At 39.0% G+C, this 14,520-nt stretch overlaps 1 protein-coding gene across 3 annotated transcripts in view; it reads right to left on the bottom strand.

Annotated features, from left to right (window-relative positions):
* arhgef25a (Rho guanine nucleotide exchange factor (GEF) 25a) overlaps window positions 1–14,520 on the bottom strand; it is a 69,122-nt gene that overhangs the window by 34,195 nt on the left and 20,407 nt on the right. The window lies entirely within an intron of this gene.

Below are 14,520 nucleotides of genomic sequence, written 5' to 3'. Positions count from 1 at the left end.
GGAAACGGAACTGTTGAAGCGTTCTGTCACTCACTTCTGAATCTTCGGCAGATGACCAATGAGCAGCCAGTGTCGGGCAGCGCCGTGCAAGCGGGGGAGGGACTTAGTGATTCGTTCAGTGAACTGGCGTACTGAGGAACTAAAGAGTGATTTGTTCAGTTAACTGTTGTACTGGTGTACTGAGGAACTGAAGAACTGAAGAGTGATTCGTTCAGGGGAGGGACTTAAGTGAACTGAGTGATGCGTTCACTGAACGGGTGTACTGAGGAACTGAAGAACTGAAGAGTGATTCGTTCGTCGAACTGAAGAGTTATTCGTTCGTCGAACTTATTGTTCGCGATCCGTTAGACACAGGTGATTCGTTTGTTGAACTTCTTCGTTTGTGATCCGCTAAAGAGCGATGTACTAGTACGATGGGTGATTCGTTTGCGCAAGGAACGTCCTCATGAGTGATTTTAACTGCAAGTCCTGACGTCCTTGCGGGGATCGCTTTCACGAGCAGCTTCAAGCTAACGGCTAATTGTTGAGTCAGTCAAGCACATGAAAACAAGCACACATATTTCAAATAAATGTAAATTAATAAGAAATGTATATATGTACACGTACATTTCATTCCCTCTGTGTCTCTAATATGATTATTAAAGCTTTTTATTTAATAATAATAATTATAATAATAATAATACATTGAACTTCTATTGTGCTTCTCAAGACACTCAAAGACACTTTCCACTAATCAGATGACAATAACAGTAAGGTGAGTGAGCAGAAAGCCCGGCTGGCGGGGGCTGGTGTCAGCGACGTTCCACTGCAGAAAAGTCACACCGGCTGGTGAGAGCCTAGCTGGACGGCAATTAAGCAGCAATTAAGTATACATCCAATGTTATTATTTCATTCTGCTGTTGTGTGAGTTACTTTAATATTGGTGTCACAGATGTGTGTTGGTGAAAGAACAGAGGGGGCCCAACACACTACTCAGGCGTGCTCTGCTGCTGAGATGTTGTTTCGTTGTGCACTTTGAAGCCAGGGGTGCAGTTGGTAGCACATACACACACACACACACACACACACACACGCACGCACGCACGCACACTGTTGATCATCATAATGATTATCTGGGCATACACCAAAGGACGGAAAGAGAATGAGTCACACGTTGGCAAACAAGGCTGCCATTAAGTCAGAGATGGCTGAGAACACAGAGCAAATGAAAAGCGATTGTGATTCCATATGGCAACTGCGGTCGTCAGGATGCGTGCGAGAAGAGCTCGGAGACCAAGTGGTGCCTACCTGTCCTTGGGGACGTGGCTACAGTATAGCTTTGACCCCACTTACCCACGACTACTCTGGTGCTATCAGATGTCCACTTGCAGTTTTCCCAAAAGTATTGTGTGCAAATGTGCGCATGTCTATGAACTTGAGATAAACTTGTATTTCAGCAGTAAGAAGCGGAACCCCTAAAGTTGAACACAATTTGTTCCAGGATGCTGGTATAGAGCTGCTAGAATTCATTTTCCATTAGAAATAAAAATTGAAATGACCTCCAGCCATTGTAATACCTTATTTGCTCTACAAGTGATGTAGTGGTGCCATGAGTGTCGAGTGACCCGACTTGTTATTCTTTCTTTCTTTCTTTCTTTCTTTCTTTCTTTCTTTCTTTCACCCTTTCTTTCTTTCTTTCTTTCACCCTTTCTTTCTTTCTTTCTTTCTCTCTCTTTTTATTTATTTCTCTCTCTTTTTTCAACCACTTTCCTGAAGGCATCTCTACTTGCTGCGCTTCATCTCTTTAGATGGACTCTTATGTCATCTTAACTAACATTGTACAGCAACATCCGATGTTATACATGTTGTTCGCTTGACATCCATTGCAGCCTGGTCATCCCTCCATCTGTGGTCCCTTCTCAAGGTTTTTAAATAAAATCTAATCAAACTTTATTTATAGAGCACTTCTCATACAATATGCATCTCAAAGTGCTTCACATAGTTAAAATCAATCTCCTCCCACCACTCATCCACAGATACTTACAAGTGCACACGCACACTCACACACAACACACACGGGCACACACAGTAAAAAAAAAAGTAAGAAAATAATAATGTAATGACTTATGGCTGGGCACAGAGAAACCAAGTGGGAAACGTCATCTCAGGGAGCCATCTGCACCAAGAGCAGACAGCAGCAGTTTCTCCCCAAATGGAGTTTTGAGTTTTTCCTTGCCCGGATGGGGGTTTAGATCAGGGCATGTCATCGATCTTTGTCAAGTGTGGGACTGCGAAACCTTTTGAGACTTTTTTGTGATTATGGGTTATACAAATAAACTTGACTTGACTTTCTTGTGTCAAAAAACATTTCAAATTATTTTTTTTTTCTTGAACGAATGAATGTCATTTCCATTCCATTCATTTGGGTTCTAATTGTTTAAGTGGAAAACCAATGGCATGGAAGCACTCACAGCCAAGTGTCAGCATTCGGAGCACCTTCAGATGCCGTATGCAGTAGAACTGAGCCGAGCATGATAGGGCCAACAGTGCAGACATGCACGTGGAACACTGACGCGCAGATGTGCCCCTGCTGCGAGAAAGCTGCGCTGTGAGTGCAGTTCTCAGTCAGACATGATGAGCTTTCCAGACAAATATTGTCATTCCTTTTCATAGCTCTTCACTTCACTTCCCGCTCATCCCCATAGCAACAAAACCCAAATGGAGAAAGTGAGAGACCGCCACACAAAATATTACACAATGTTAAGTTAAGAAAACAACCACACTTTTGGGCGCACAAACATAGGATATGGCACTTTTATGTGTCATAATTAGCATAGATTTTTCATCAATATTCATAGAGAAACAGCTCTGAATGTTGTTATTTGTAAAACAATACTCTGAGAACAAAAGATGGCTTAATTTCAAATTCAAATCCTCTGCACCTGTAAGCCTTTGACTGTTCCACTTCAAATCCAGCACTTGGAAGCATTCTGGCCATTAGAATGATGTCACACGAATACACAAAATCCTTCAGTCCTTCACAAACCACACTGAATATGACCTGGATTTGGAATTAGCTCTAAAATATGACATAGGCTGACTTCAGATAGAGCGCATGGACTGTAGGGCTAATTGCAGTAGTTGATTGCAACCTGACATTCTCTTTCGTTGTGGTTTTAACTTTTGAGTCTTGCATTGAATATCAATACTGAACACTAACTAAGGTTTTTGAAGATGTCGCGCAAAACTGATCTCCAGTCCAAGATGACTTGTTTTGTCATTTTGAGAGGAAACAAAGAAAACGTGGGGGAAGACACGGTGCCGATGGTATGAAATGACCAGGGCATAAGGATACAACTAAAAACCAAATTTTTTATAAGCAAAATTGCATGAATTCTATGGACGCCTGATAATTGTTTTCATTCAAAAATATATATTTATTTCATTAGTTGATTTATTCAATGTACCATAGGGAGGGGTTTTAGGGCCACACTGACAACATAAAATGTCTGGGCTTCGTGATTAAATTTGCAATATTACTGGAAAAAAATGATTGTCCTTCAAGAAAATATGTTAAAAAAAATGTACGAGACTATTGAAGTATTTAATGAAATGAACTTAATGATATATGGCATGGGCAGTGGTCTCAGACCTTTCTCTGCTGAGAAGCTTAACATGGACAATATTATTAGACTTTTTTTCTGTGATATTACATTTATTCTCCTAACTTTAAGACTTTTCTTCATCTGAATTTTTCTTTGTTTTCCTTTCCTTGGCCCCAATACTACTTTGCACCAATGCACCCAATAACCATCAATCCTTATGTGTCTGGCTGCCTTTAACACGATAGTTAACAAACACCCTCAGTCCTTAACGAAGAACGATTTGCAGTTAAGTCATTCAGAAAACATTGTCTGCACTGTAATCACGCATGTTTTTTTTTTTCTTAAAATTTCTTTCTTTTCTGGGAAAAAGTGTTGAAAGGAGCATCTACTTGAGAAACCCACACTGAACTTGTTGCTGTAATTTTCAGACTGTTGAAGAAAAAGTGTCCAAATGAATCATATTACAATGTCGCAAAAAAACAAAACAATGGTAGGATACTAGAAAAGGATGATGTAAATTAAGTGAAGTAAAATGAAAGATGTAAACATACAATGAGCTATATGAGCTAAAAGTGGGGTTAAAATTGAAAATAAGAGGCTGGTCTTGCTCTCCGGTTTTGTAAGAGAATTCTTTCTAAACAAGGTATGGAATGCACTCCTGTGTTTCATAATTTGTTCCCTCATTCGCCTCCTCTTCACATTTACAAATAGAGCCTTGAGGAAGAGAAAAATGAGCATGCAGGAGAGGCGCACGGGAGCCGTGGAAATAAGTCAAGGCAAATGGAGCAAAAAGCAAAGGCTGAGCAAAAAAAGAGGTAGACAGTGAACTTCTTGAAAAGGGGGGAGGACATAATTAATAACCGGTTGACTGGCTGTATGCCGGAAAGTCTGAAAGAAGAAGAGGATGAGGAGGAGGGGGCCAAACGGGAAGGAAGGTTCCTAATGCTCCACTTGCTCTTCAAATTCCAAGCCTCACACAACTCTCGGCCCAAAATTCATGCTGCGAACACAGGTCACCTCGTCCTTACCCTGGGTCTGTCCTCTCCTCTCCTCGCATGAGGCAATGAAAAAAAAAAAAACAATATGGAGACAGGTTGCACAGCAGATAGGCAGGGTGGGAGATGGCGAGGTACAGAGTGGGCTCAGGGGCAAAGATTAAAAATATCTCAGAACATGAGGTCGGGTAGCGGCAGTGCAGCAGCAGACCTTCATTTCAGCTATTTTTGTTGCTTTTTCCATAATGTCTAAAGTCTGCCTTATAAGCTGATGGGAAAAATAGGTTCTCCAGCTGAGACATAAAAAGGCACGCTGCTTTTGTCGTGACAATTTTCCCGCACTTTTGCCAACAGGGCTGTTTTGTCTAAGCACAATCGATTTGTCATTAAAAAATAGCCAGGTTTCTTCAGGCTTAGATGCAGAGAAACTCCGCTCATGGACATTGACAAAGTGTTGTTATTTTCTATTGAAGTATCGTTTCTATAATTGTATTTTATAAAATTTATCTTGAAAATAGGCCCATCTGTTTGATGAAACAGTGATGGAAGTTTTCACTTCGAAACACAATGGTTTTTTTGTGTGTCTTTTTTCTTTTTTCCATTTGCCTCAGCTTTATTGAATTAGTGCCTGTGTCAGGTTGTGTATCCATGCCAGGTTACACCAAACTGCTTTTTAGGCTTTGCTCTAACCTTCATGGCTAATAATTCAATTTTGGATTAGCTGTACTGTTGTTATTTGCGGTTACATTTGGAGCATACACACATGCAGTGGATTGTTTGTGTGTTTGTGTGTATGTATGTGTATGCGTGCATGCGTGTGTGGATGTGTGTGTTTGGGTCTGTGTAATGCTGGAGGGTATCCTCGTGCTAACCTATTACATGCCTCAGTCAACATACAAGCTGCGTCTTCCATTCACTCCAACAAGCAAAAGCAAGACAATGAAGAAAAGCAAAAGAATAGATGTCAAATTTGGGGAAAATTGCTGCTTTTTTGCTCGCCGTGTTGGCCTGAGATACAGCTGCTGACTTCCTCAACAAGAGGGGAAAGAGTGGGTCAGTGGTGGATAAGGAGGAAAACAACATTTAGATTTAAAAAAAAAAAAAAAAAAAGTTATGTTTAAAGATCTTGCAAAGTGAATTCAGAGATTTGTTGCTTAATACATTATACAGGGCTTTACAACTTTCTGCCACCAAACTGTCACTCCACCAGGCACATATCCAAGGATGCCCTCTGTCGCACCGAAACGCCCAGCATGGCGCAGGCTGGTCTGCTAAATTGTTTAGCGAGTCTTGCGCTTGCATGAAAAACAGGATTCGCCGGCATTTGCGCCTCATCGCAGATGCTCTGTCTATGAAAACAGAGCCCATAGAATAAAACAGTTTTTCACCATTTCAGTTTTCCTGATATTTTGGAGCATGAGTCGCCCCTCACCCACTATATAAGAACTTGAGCACCTTCATTCACTTCGGCGGTTATCCGGCACAACTGTTATGTGCAGTTAGTTTGATGTTAGTTAGTTATCGCTAACTGCAAAGATTGCCTGATTAATTTGTCTCTCGTTTTGATTTCACTCGTTATTGCAGTCATGTGCAAAGGTTTTATTAACTTTGTTATGAAGCTAGCAAAACTATCTATCTATCTATCTATCAGGTAAGCCTAGTCCCAACCCTGTTGATAGCATAGACATATAAAGATATGTACAAAGTTAAAAAGCACACTCTTTTAAAGATGATTGCATAGTGCAATAATTGCAGTAGTAATGATTTATCCATGTTCTGTCTGAGACGATGATTTTAAATAGGTAAACTGGTTTGTTTTGCTTGTAAATACTTTGCAAAATAGTGTGAATAATCATACACACTCAAAAATATGACTCATTGGATGAACACAAATAAACTTTGGGCAGGTTTTCCATCCATTTTATTTGTGTGACTCCAACTCAAACTTAGTAGTTCCGTGTAATGTGATATAATTGAGTCAGCCAAACCCATTTTCATCAAATACAGCCAAATTAAAATAAGTACATTTATTCCCATCAGTCCAACTCAAATTACTATAATTAGTCTAAAATAAATTATTTTAGTGTTTACCCAACACAACACAACACAAAATCTGGTAAATGTGTTTTTATTGAAAACTCACAAAATAAAACTACATTCTTTGGAAAATGCATTTTGAACTTTACATCCTTACATTTTTAAGCTTATTTGTAGTTGTATAAAACACCTTTGAGTCCAGTCACTCATATAGTAACGCAGGTTAGTGCATCTTGAATTAACACATTTTAAGTACTAGAAAAGCATCTTCGATGACAGTCTTGGACTGTGAGCACACACGTAGACTGTCCCTTATGAAAAAAGTTAAATTTTCAGCTGCTGTACCATTGCATTTAGCTTGGGTCCATCAAAGTTCATAATGATTGTCTGGAAAAACTCAGAGGTTTACTTCAGGTTTTCTGGAAAGACTAGATGAAGTGCCCTGATGAGCCCAAACAGCATGATCAACACCATGATGATACTGCCAGCGTTGTTACGGACTTTAATGCCCTCGATCACAATTCCCACATCCTCTGGCTCCTCGTGTCCATCTTTTCGGATTGTGTAAATGGTGGTGAGGTTCCTTTCTGCATCCTTAGCTACCGCGGGCTGAACAACAACACAAACACAGAAAACAAATGATTTAAAATGCAACACATGGGGGACCACATCCACATACAAAATTACATACAGCACTTTAAAGCAACGGTTTATCAGTTGTTATGGTCAAAAGAGTGGGGTAGAACAAAATGTGTGCACGAGCCGTCTTGTAAACTCCTAACGCAACAGTGGCGCAGCAGCTAAAAATAGCACTGATTCAATATTAGCAAACAAAATACTGCATTAACAGACCAGTGCGGTTAATGTAAAGAATAAGTGCTACTCGTCTCTCAATGGGCTATTTAGCTACCCTTTGGTGTTTTAACACTATACTGTAGTATAAATGCCCCATAGATTACCCGCTTTGCATTCATATGGCGATTTTTGATAAGTAAAAAAAAGCACAAACGTCACTGAACTTTCAATTCATACATACATTCAACAGAATCCACGACTGGTAGGGGCGGGGCGCTATGCGGAGGGGGCATCTGCCAAAACAAATTATTAGTTAATAATTCATGTCCGTAGCTTCTGTACGTACACGTACACTTTTTCCAGAACACGTTCTGCGGTTAAAACACTAGTTAGAGTAACTACAAACACGAGTAGTCCTACTCAAACTCCATTCTAGTGTCGGCCAACTTAGCAGTTAAACCTAGCATAGCTAGCTAGCTAGCCTATAATGACTGACCAACTACGCTGACGGTCTTCGCGGTCTTTTGGGAAAGGTTTTTTTAAAAAAATAAAAAGAAAAAATCAGTACTCACCAGGGAGAGAAATTACAGCTCTCTTTCTCCGCAGCAGCGTCGCCACAAATTGTCGAATGCCGCTAAAGAAAGCAAGCTGAGAGCGCAAGGAACTGAGCTACAACTGAACTAGTGTCTGAGCGTTGCATGGGCTGTCCCAATTGAAATTTCAAATGAAACACATTTGTTTTGAGTTCATGTATAAATTGTTAATTAGATTTGTTTTAGAAAATTAAACAAAAAAATAATATCTTGCATGAAAGAAGGGCTTGAATAATTTTTGAATGCACAATACTTGGTGGTGGTACACGAATGGAATTGCTTTTAAATGTACATTATGTCAATCATATGGCCTGTTTTGTCTGCCACTGCTTGTTGCAGACAAACGTCTTCACTGTAACATAGTTTGCAAATATCATATTTCGAGTCACTGTCAACCTTCACACGTAACTTTGGTATGCCATGGTCACACTGTACCTCCTCAAAAAAGGGTGCAACCAAATCATGTGCTGGTGCTACTAATGCAAAAATTGGTGTAGAGCCCTGTATAGGAATAAGCAAGATGCTAGACGAAGTAGCATCCAAGTTTCCAAATCGTAAAAGTGGTATTCAGCAGACAGGCCCGTAGCATTTGAGAGCAGAGACAATGGGTTGATTTTTCACGATTTTGGAGCCTCCTTTTACATGCAGTATTTGATGAGTTTTTAAATCATCAAATTTGAATCTAACGACATTTCCAGTGGGTGTCCATGTACGCCATAGATAATAAAAAGTGATGATGATAATAATAATTGCTTTACTCCTGATTTCTCTTTTGGTTCTTTAACATTTGTCATTCAATGTTTGTGTGGCCACATCTGTATTTTGAAAAAAAATTGACAAGTCGGTTGAAAGCATCTTGTACTGAATTACGTTCTTGGCTTATAATTTATATGTCAAGGGTTATCCTAAACACTTACCAATATGCATGTAGAGAAATTCGTGAAGATGCAGAGATTTATATCAGGCGTATAACATGACCATGTATGAATAAGTAAAGAACAGTTAATGTAATGTGAATTCCTTCTCAGATTTCACAGTGGGGATTCTGAACTGGTTTTGGTCAGTTGCTATCTGTACCCTAGTCTAAGCAGCTCCCCAAAGCACTTGTATCAGATCTGATTTGGTCAATCCACAGGTTGATATGCTTAAAACTATGGCAGCATATCCAACTCCAGAAAATGAGTTTAAAAAAAAAAGTCCATCTGTCATTTGGCAACAACTGGGCGTAAGACTAGAAAACAGAAGGAGAATTATTAAAAATGATATCTGCTCGACAGGTAGGCCCCCCATCCTGTTGAGTTCTGATGAATAATTCCTCCCCAATGCACAGCATGGACCGATGGATCCTGTTCTTACACTGCATTTTCCCTCACGCAGCCAGTGTCGGCCATAAAACAAAACTAACGTAAATAATTTTTCCGTATAATGTCATGTCTTGCTTCCTGTGTTCCATCATGTCTGTATTTGTGAAAAAATAATCCATCCATCCATTTTCTGAGCCGCTTCTCCTCACTAGGGTCGCGGGCATGCTGGAGCCTATCCCAGCTGTCATCGGGCAGGAGGCGGGGTACACCCTGAACTGGTTGCCAGCCAATCACAGGGCACATACAAACATACAACCATACGCACTCACAGTCACACCTACGGGCAATTTTAGAGTCTCCAATTAATGCATGTTTTTGGGATGTGGGAGGAAACCGGAGTGCCCAGAGAAAACCCACGCAGGCACGGGGAGAACACGCAAACTCCACACAGGCGGGGCCGGGGATTGAACCCGGGTCCTCAGAACTGTGAGGCTGACGTTCTAACCAGTCGGCCACCATCCTGTTGAGCAGAGGTCTGATGAATAATTCCTCCCCAATGCACAGCATGGACCGATGGATCCTGTGCTTACACTGTATTTTCCCTTCACGCAGCCAGTGTCGGCCGTAAAACAAAACTAACGTAAATCATTTTTCCGTAAAGTGTCATGTCTTGCTTCCTGTGTTCCATCATGTCTGTGTATTTGTGAAAAAATTATTAAATAAATAAGAGGTGAGCTACAGAGGATTTGTGTATTGAGTTATTTGTTCTTCTAATGCACGGCCAACACTCTCTGATTAAACGTGAACGTATTGGAAGCAAGACTGTCAATCATTAGATTAAGAGTGGAATGGTAGGTTAAGAGTAAGCTTTACATGATCAGGATTTTTGGGGCCGATAACCGATCACCGATCCGATCACAAGATGGAGGAATGTGTCTATTTAAATGACCTGTTCATTTACTGTATATACTCGTGTACTTAATTGCTCAAAACATTATATTTACAATAAATAAAGTATCTTTGTTCCTGTATTTATGCCAGTGAGGCATAGTGATAGAAGGAACAAATGATCGGCGAATTATGCAGCATAAAATGCTAATTATTGGCCGATACCGATAAGGCCGATAAAATTGGCGTAAAGTCTAGTTAATAGAAGTGAAGGTTTAGGAATAACGCAAATTCAATTGAATGCAATGTCCTATCGAGTGCTGAAGTGATGGGTACTCAACTGTGTGAATGAAAGCCTGCATATCGTGTGCATAAAAGTGCGTGTGTGTCATCCAGCAGGCAAGTATATGTCATTATGCTTAAGTAGGCGATGAGTCATGCCGTGCACTGTATTTTCGTCAGCGTCAATTGCTTTTTTTGTTGTTGTTAAAATAAAAAGAATGGGATTGATAAACTTTATGCCACCCCTCCCCTATAAAACAAGACCAATGAAAAAATGTTATGAACATGAAATCTTGTGTTTACTGTTGTTAAAAGACCATTTACAACACAAATAACTATGTTGTGATGTGCATACTAATCATTATTTAACAGTCATTCACATGAAAGAAACATGGATAAGGGATTTGAGTAATACAAATAAATGAATTGAAAGACAAAAAAGTAATTTATACATTTTTAAATTAAGATGATGCTTGGGAAAATTGGCTGCTCCAATTATTATTTTTTTAATCATTAAATTTCTCCCTCTTCCGAGATGCTTGGTGGTGACAGATGGTCTGCTGTGACTTGTTCAGAAACAGCTGATCCACAGGGATTTGCATGCACATCATCAATTTTATAGATTATAGAGAGTGGCCTTAAAAATGCAAGACAAAAATATTCCATGACTGCCCAGCAAATAAGGTTTATGGCCGACATCTGAGCAGGAAGGCCAGAAGGGCGCGGGCCGACAGCAGAGGCAAAAGTAATTCATGAGAGCGAAGATGTTGCACAGCATCTGCGGGCATGCAACACATTCAAACTCAAAGCAGATGAGCTACTTTGAAAACAAGCGCATCTGAAATAAAGTGCAGTGCATAAATAGAAATCGAACATAAGACAATTCAACATAAAATAGTAAGTTTTAAAAACTGTAAAACAAAAAGAAAGTTAAAATAAAAACATATAAGACATTAAAACAGTGGGGTAGAGTCTCATGCTTTGTTGAAGGAGATGTTGAGATGTTTAGAATGAAAAGTATAATATGGCTTTTCCTTTGGCAGCGATAAAAAAATTTCACTTTGCTGCTTCAGCATTTTAAATAATATTTATATATTTCTAATTTGAACAAAACAGGTTTTAGATTTATTGGAAAATGTATTAAAAAATTGTGGTGGAAAAATATATACGATTGCAATGGTTACACTTTTTCATAACTTCGTCACTTTTGCTTAGGCATACCAACATACAGTACCAACCACCACAGAAAGTGAGGTTCAGAGCCTGATAGAAGACTCCGCATCTGTGCATCAACATGTTTGTATAAGTGAATGTTATTTAGCATATTAATGAAAAATTGATAGATTTGACTGATGTTCGGAATAAAAACTGGAGGAAAACTACGATTTCTGTAAAAACAAGTATTGAGAAGAAGGTAAGCAAACTTGAACTCTTTGGATGCCATAATGCACACCACGTTTGAAGGAGAAATGGCACTGGACATCACCCTAAAAACACCATACCAACAGTGAAGTTCAGAGGTGGGAACATGATGGTGTGGGGCTGCTTTTCAGAAAATGGTACTGGTAAACTTCACATTATTGAAGGAAGGATGAATGGGCAAATGTACCGAGACATTCTTGACAAAAAACTGCTGCCGTCTACGAGGATGATGAAAATGAAACGAGGGTGGACATTTCAGCAGGATAATGATCCAAAACATACTGCCAAGAAAACTCTCACTTGGTTTCAAGGAAAAAAAAATAAAGCTGCTAGAATTGCCCAACCAATCACCTGACTTGAATCCAATCAAAATTTATGGAAAGAACTGAAACTCAAGGTCCATAAAAGAAGCCCACGGAACCTTCAAAATTTGAAGACTGCTTGTGTGGAGGAATGGGCCAAAATCACATCAGAGCAATGCATGTGACTAGTGTCTCCATACAGGAGGCGTCTTGAAGCTGTCATTGCAAACAAAGGCTTTTGTACAGTATAAAATAAATACCAGCTGGCGTGTTCAATACTTTTCCCCTGTGTCATTTCACATTATTACACACAACTAAATTTGTGAGCTTATTTGTTCTACTTTCTTTGTATGTATGGATTACTTTTCATGTCAATTGCACCTTTGGAAATATATTTAATGAGAAAAATGGTATATGGGTGTTTTCAGCCTGTCCCTAGCACAGGGTTTGGATGTATGAAGCTCTATCGTTCTACTAAAAAATCCTAAAATGGTGTAACTTTGACCATAAATTCCATCCATCCATCCATTTTCTGAGCCACTAGGGTCGCAGACATGCTGGAGCCTATCCCAGCAAGCACGGGGAGAACATGCAAACTCCCCACAGGTGGGGCCGGGATTTGAACCCCGGTCTTCAGAATTGTGAGGCAGACGCTCTAACCAGTCGAACACCGTGCCGCCACCCATAATTTCCTTAAAATATAATAGAATTAATGATTTCTCATCATATACAACTTCAAATTCTGTCTTATTTTTACTACAATATGTTTGTCCCTTAAAGTTGTTGTCATTACCGCCACATTGACCATTTTCAGATCAATCATGTTTATTCAAAATCTGATTCTTTAATTCCCTGTGTCATTTTGTCTTGTCACTCAAGCACATGCTAGGTCAGAGAGAAGTCAGACATTTTGATAACTGGAAGAGTAAGTATTTTCCTCATTTGTACCCTTAAGTCACATAATATTTTTATTGCATGTCATTACCAAACGACTTGTAGTGTTAATATGTTGAAAGATTTTCCTGTAAAAACTTGATAATCTTATAAAATGTTGTACACGATTAGCTAGCTAAAAGAAAAATTTAAGATAACTCTACCAGCATAGCACAGTTAGCTAAAAACTTTGAAATGTCATTACCATCACATGTCATTACCATCACAAGATGAATAAATTTTTAATCAATATGCCATTGTAGCGGTAAACATTTCTCGAGGTAGGTATATATAGTTTTTGTGACATTTTATTTTTGAGAAAAACAAAAATCAAAAGTGCCCGAAATCAAATAAACACCCATATATATATATATATATATATATATATATATATATATATGTGTGTGTGTGTGTGTGTGCGTGTGTGTGCGTGCATGTGTGTGTGTGTGTGTCTTAAGTATCGTTTTTGAATGTGTTGCTAAACTGAGAGCTGCTAAACTGCGTATACTGTCCTACAACAATTGCCATAGAGTGCCGTTCTAATTATCAATGCTACTTTACTGTAGAAACTTTAGGTGATCGGTACAGCATACCTATTACTAAATAATGGCAGCAACTGTACATCAAAATGTACTTTACATGTGGAATGAGCTGGCTGTATATATCAGCCTCACATGAATAGTTAAACTAAGAGGGTGCTGTACATTTAAAATGGAGGCAACACAGCGGTGCCTTTAGATACAAGTTTCAATTCATTACATTACCACGCTCATAATTCAAAACACTTGCATGTCAAATCAGCTTTTCCCAGTGAAATGAATGGAAATGCCATTAATCTGTTCCAGCCCCAAATAAAATACAATTGTGCAACGTTTTTTAATAAGGAAAATAGCACTCTGTAATATTGCATTAATATAGAGTAATAACTTTATCAAATAGAATGTAAAGATTTAAACAGCTTGTGCATCATGATTTAATGCGTTAATTCAATTTATTGTGGTGCTCCTTCTGGTGTGCCCACCTTGGCTACCCGGGGGGGCAGAATAATATAGTCATGCTGACACAAACAAAGAAAAATAGATTCACAACTAATGTGACTCAATAAGCTGCTGTCATATTAGTCATTTATCTTTCACATAGGATAAAGAATATATGCCTGTGAGTATTGCGATATTGTCTGTTTACATGTGTTGCTCTACTGTTTGTGTTAAATATCAGTTTCATAAAGGGTTATAACACAGCAACTATCGATGCTAAGTGTTGGCCCGTCAATGCCCTATTTGCTATGATAACATGCCAGAGGTGCTGTGTGGAGATGCAGGCTATTGAAAAAAGGAGACTGTCGATTACATAAGAAATAAAACTCAAAGAATCTCTAGTATTTA

Source organism: Phycodurus eques, chromosome 1 (genome assembly GCF_024500275.1).
Source record: "Phycodurus eques isolate BA_2022a chromosome 1, UOR_Pequ_1.1, whole genome shotgun sequence".
NCBI lineage: Eukaryota > Metazoa > Chordata > Actinopteri > Syngnathiformes > Syngnathidae > Phycodurus > Phycodurus eques.
This window is presented reverse-complemented; position numbering and strand designations above follow the sequence as displayed.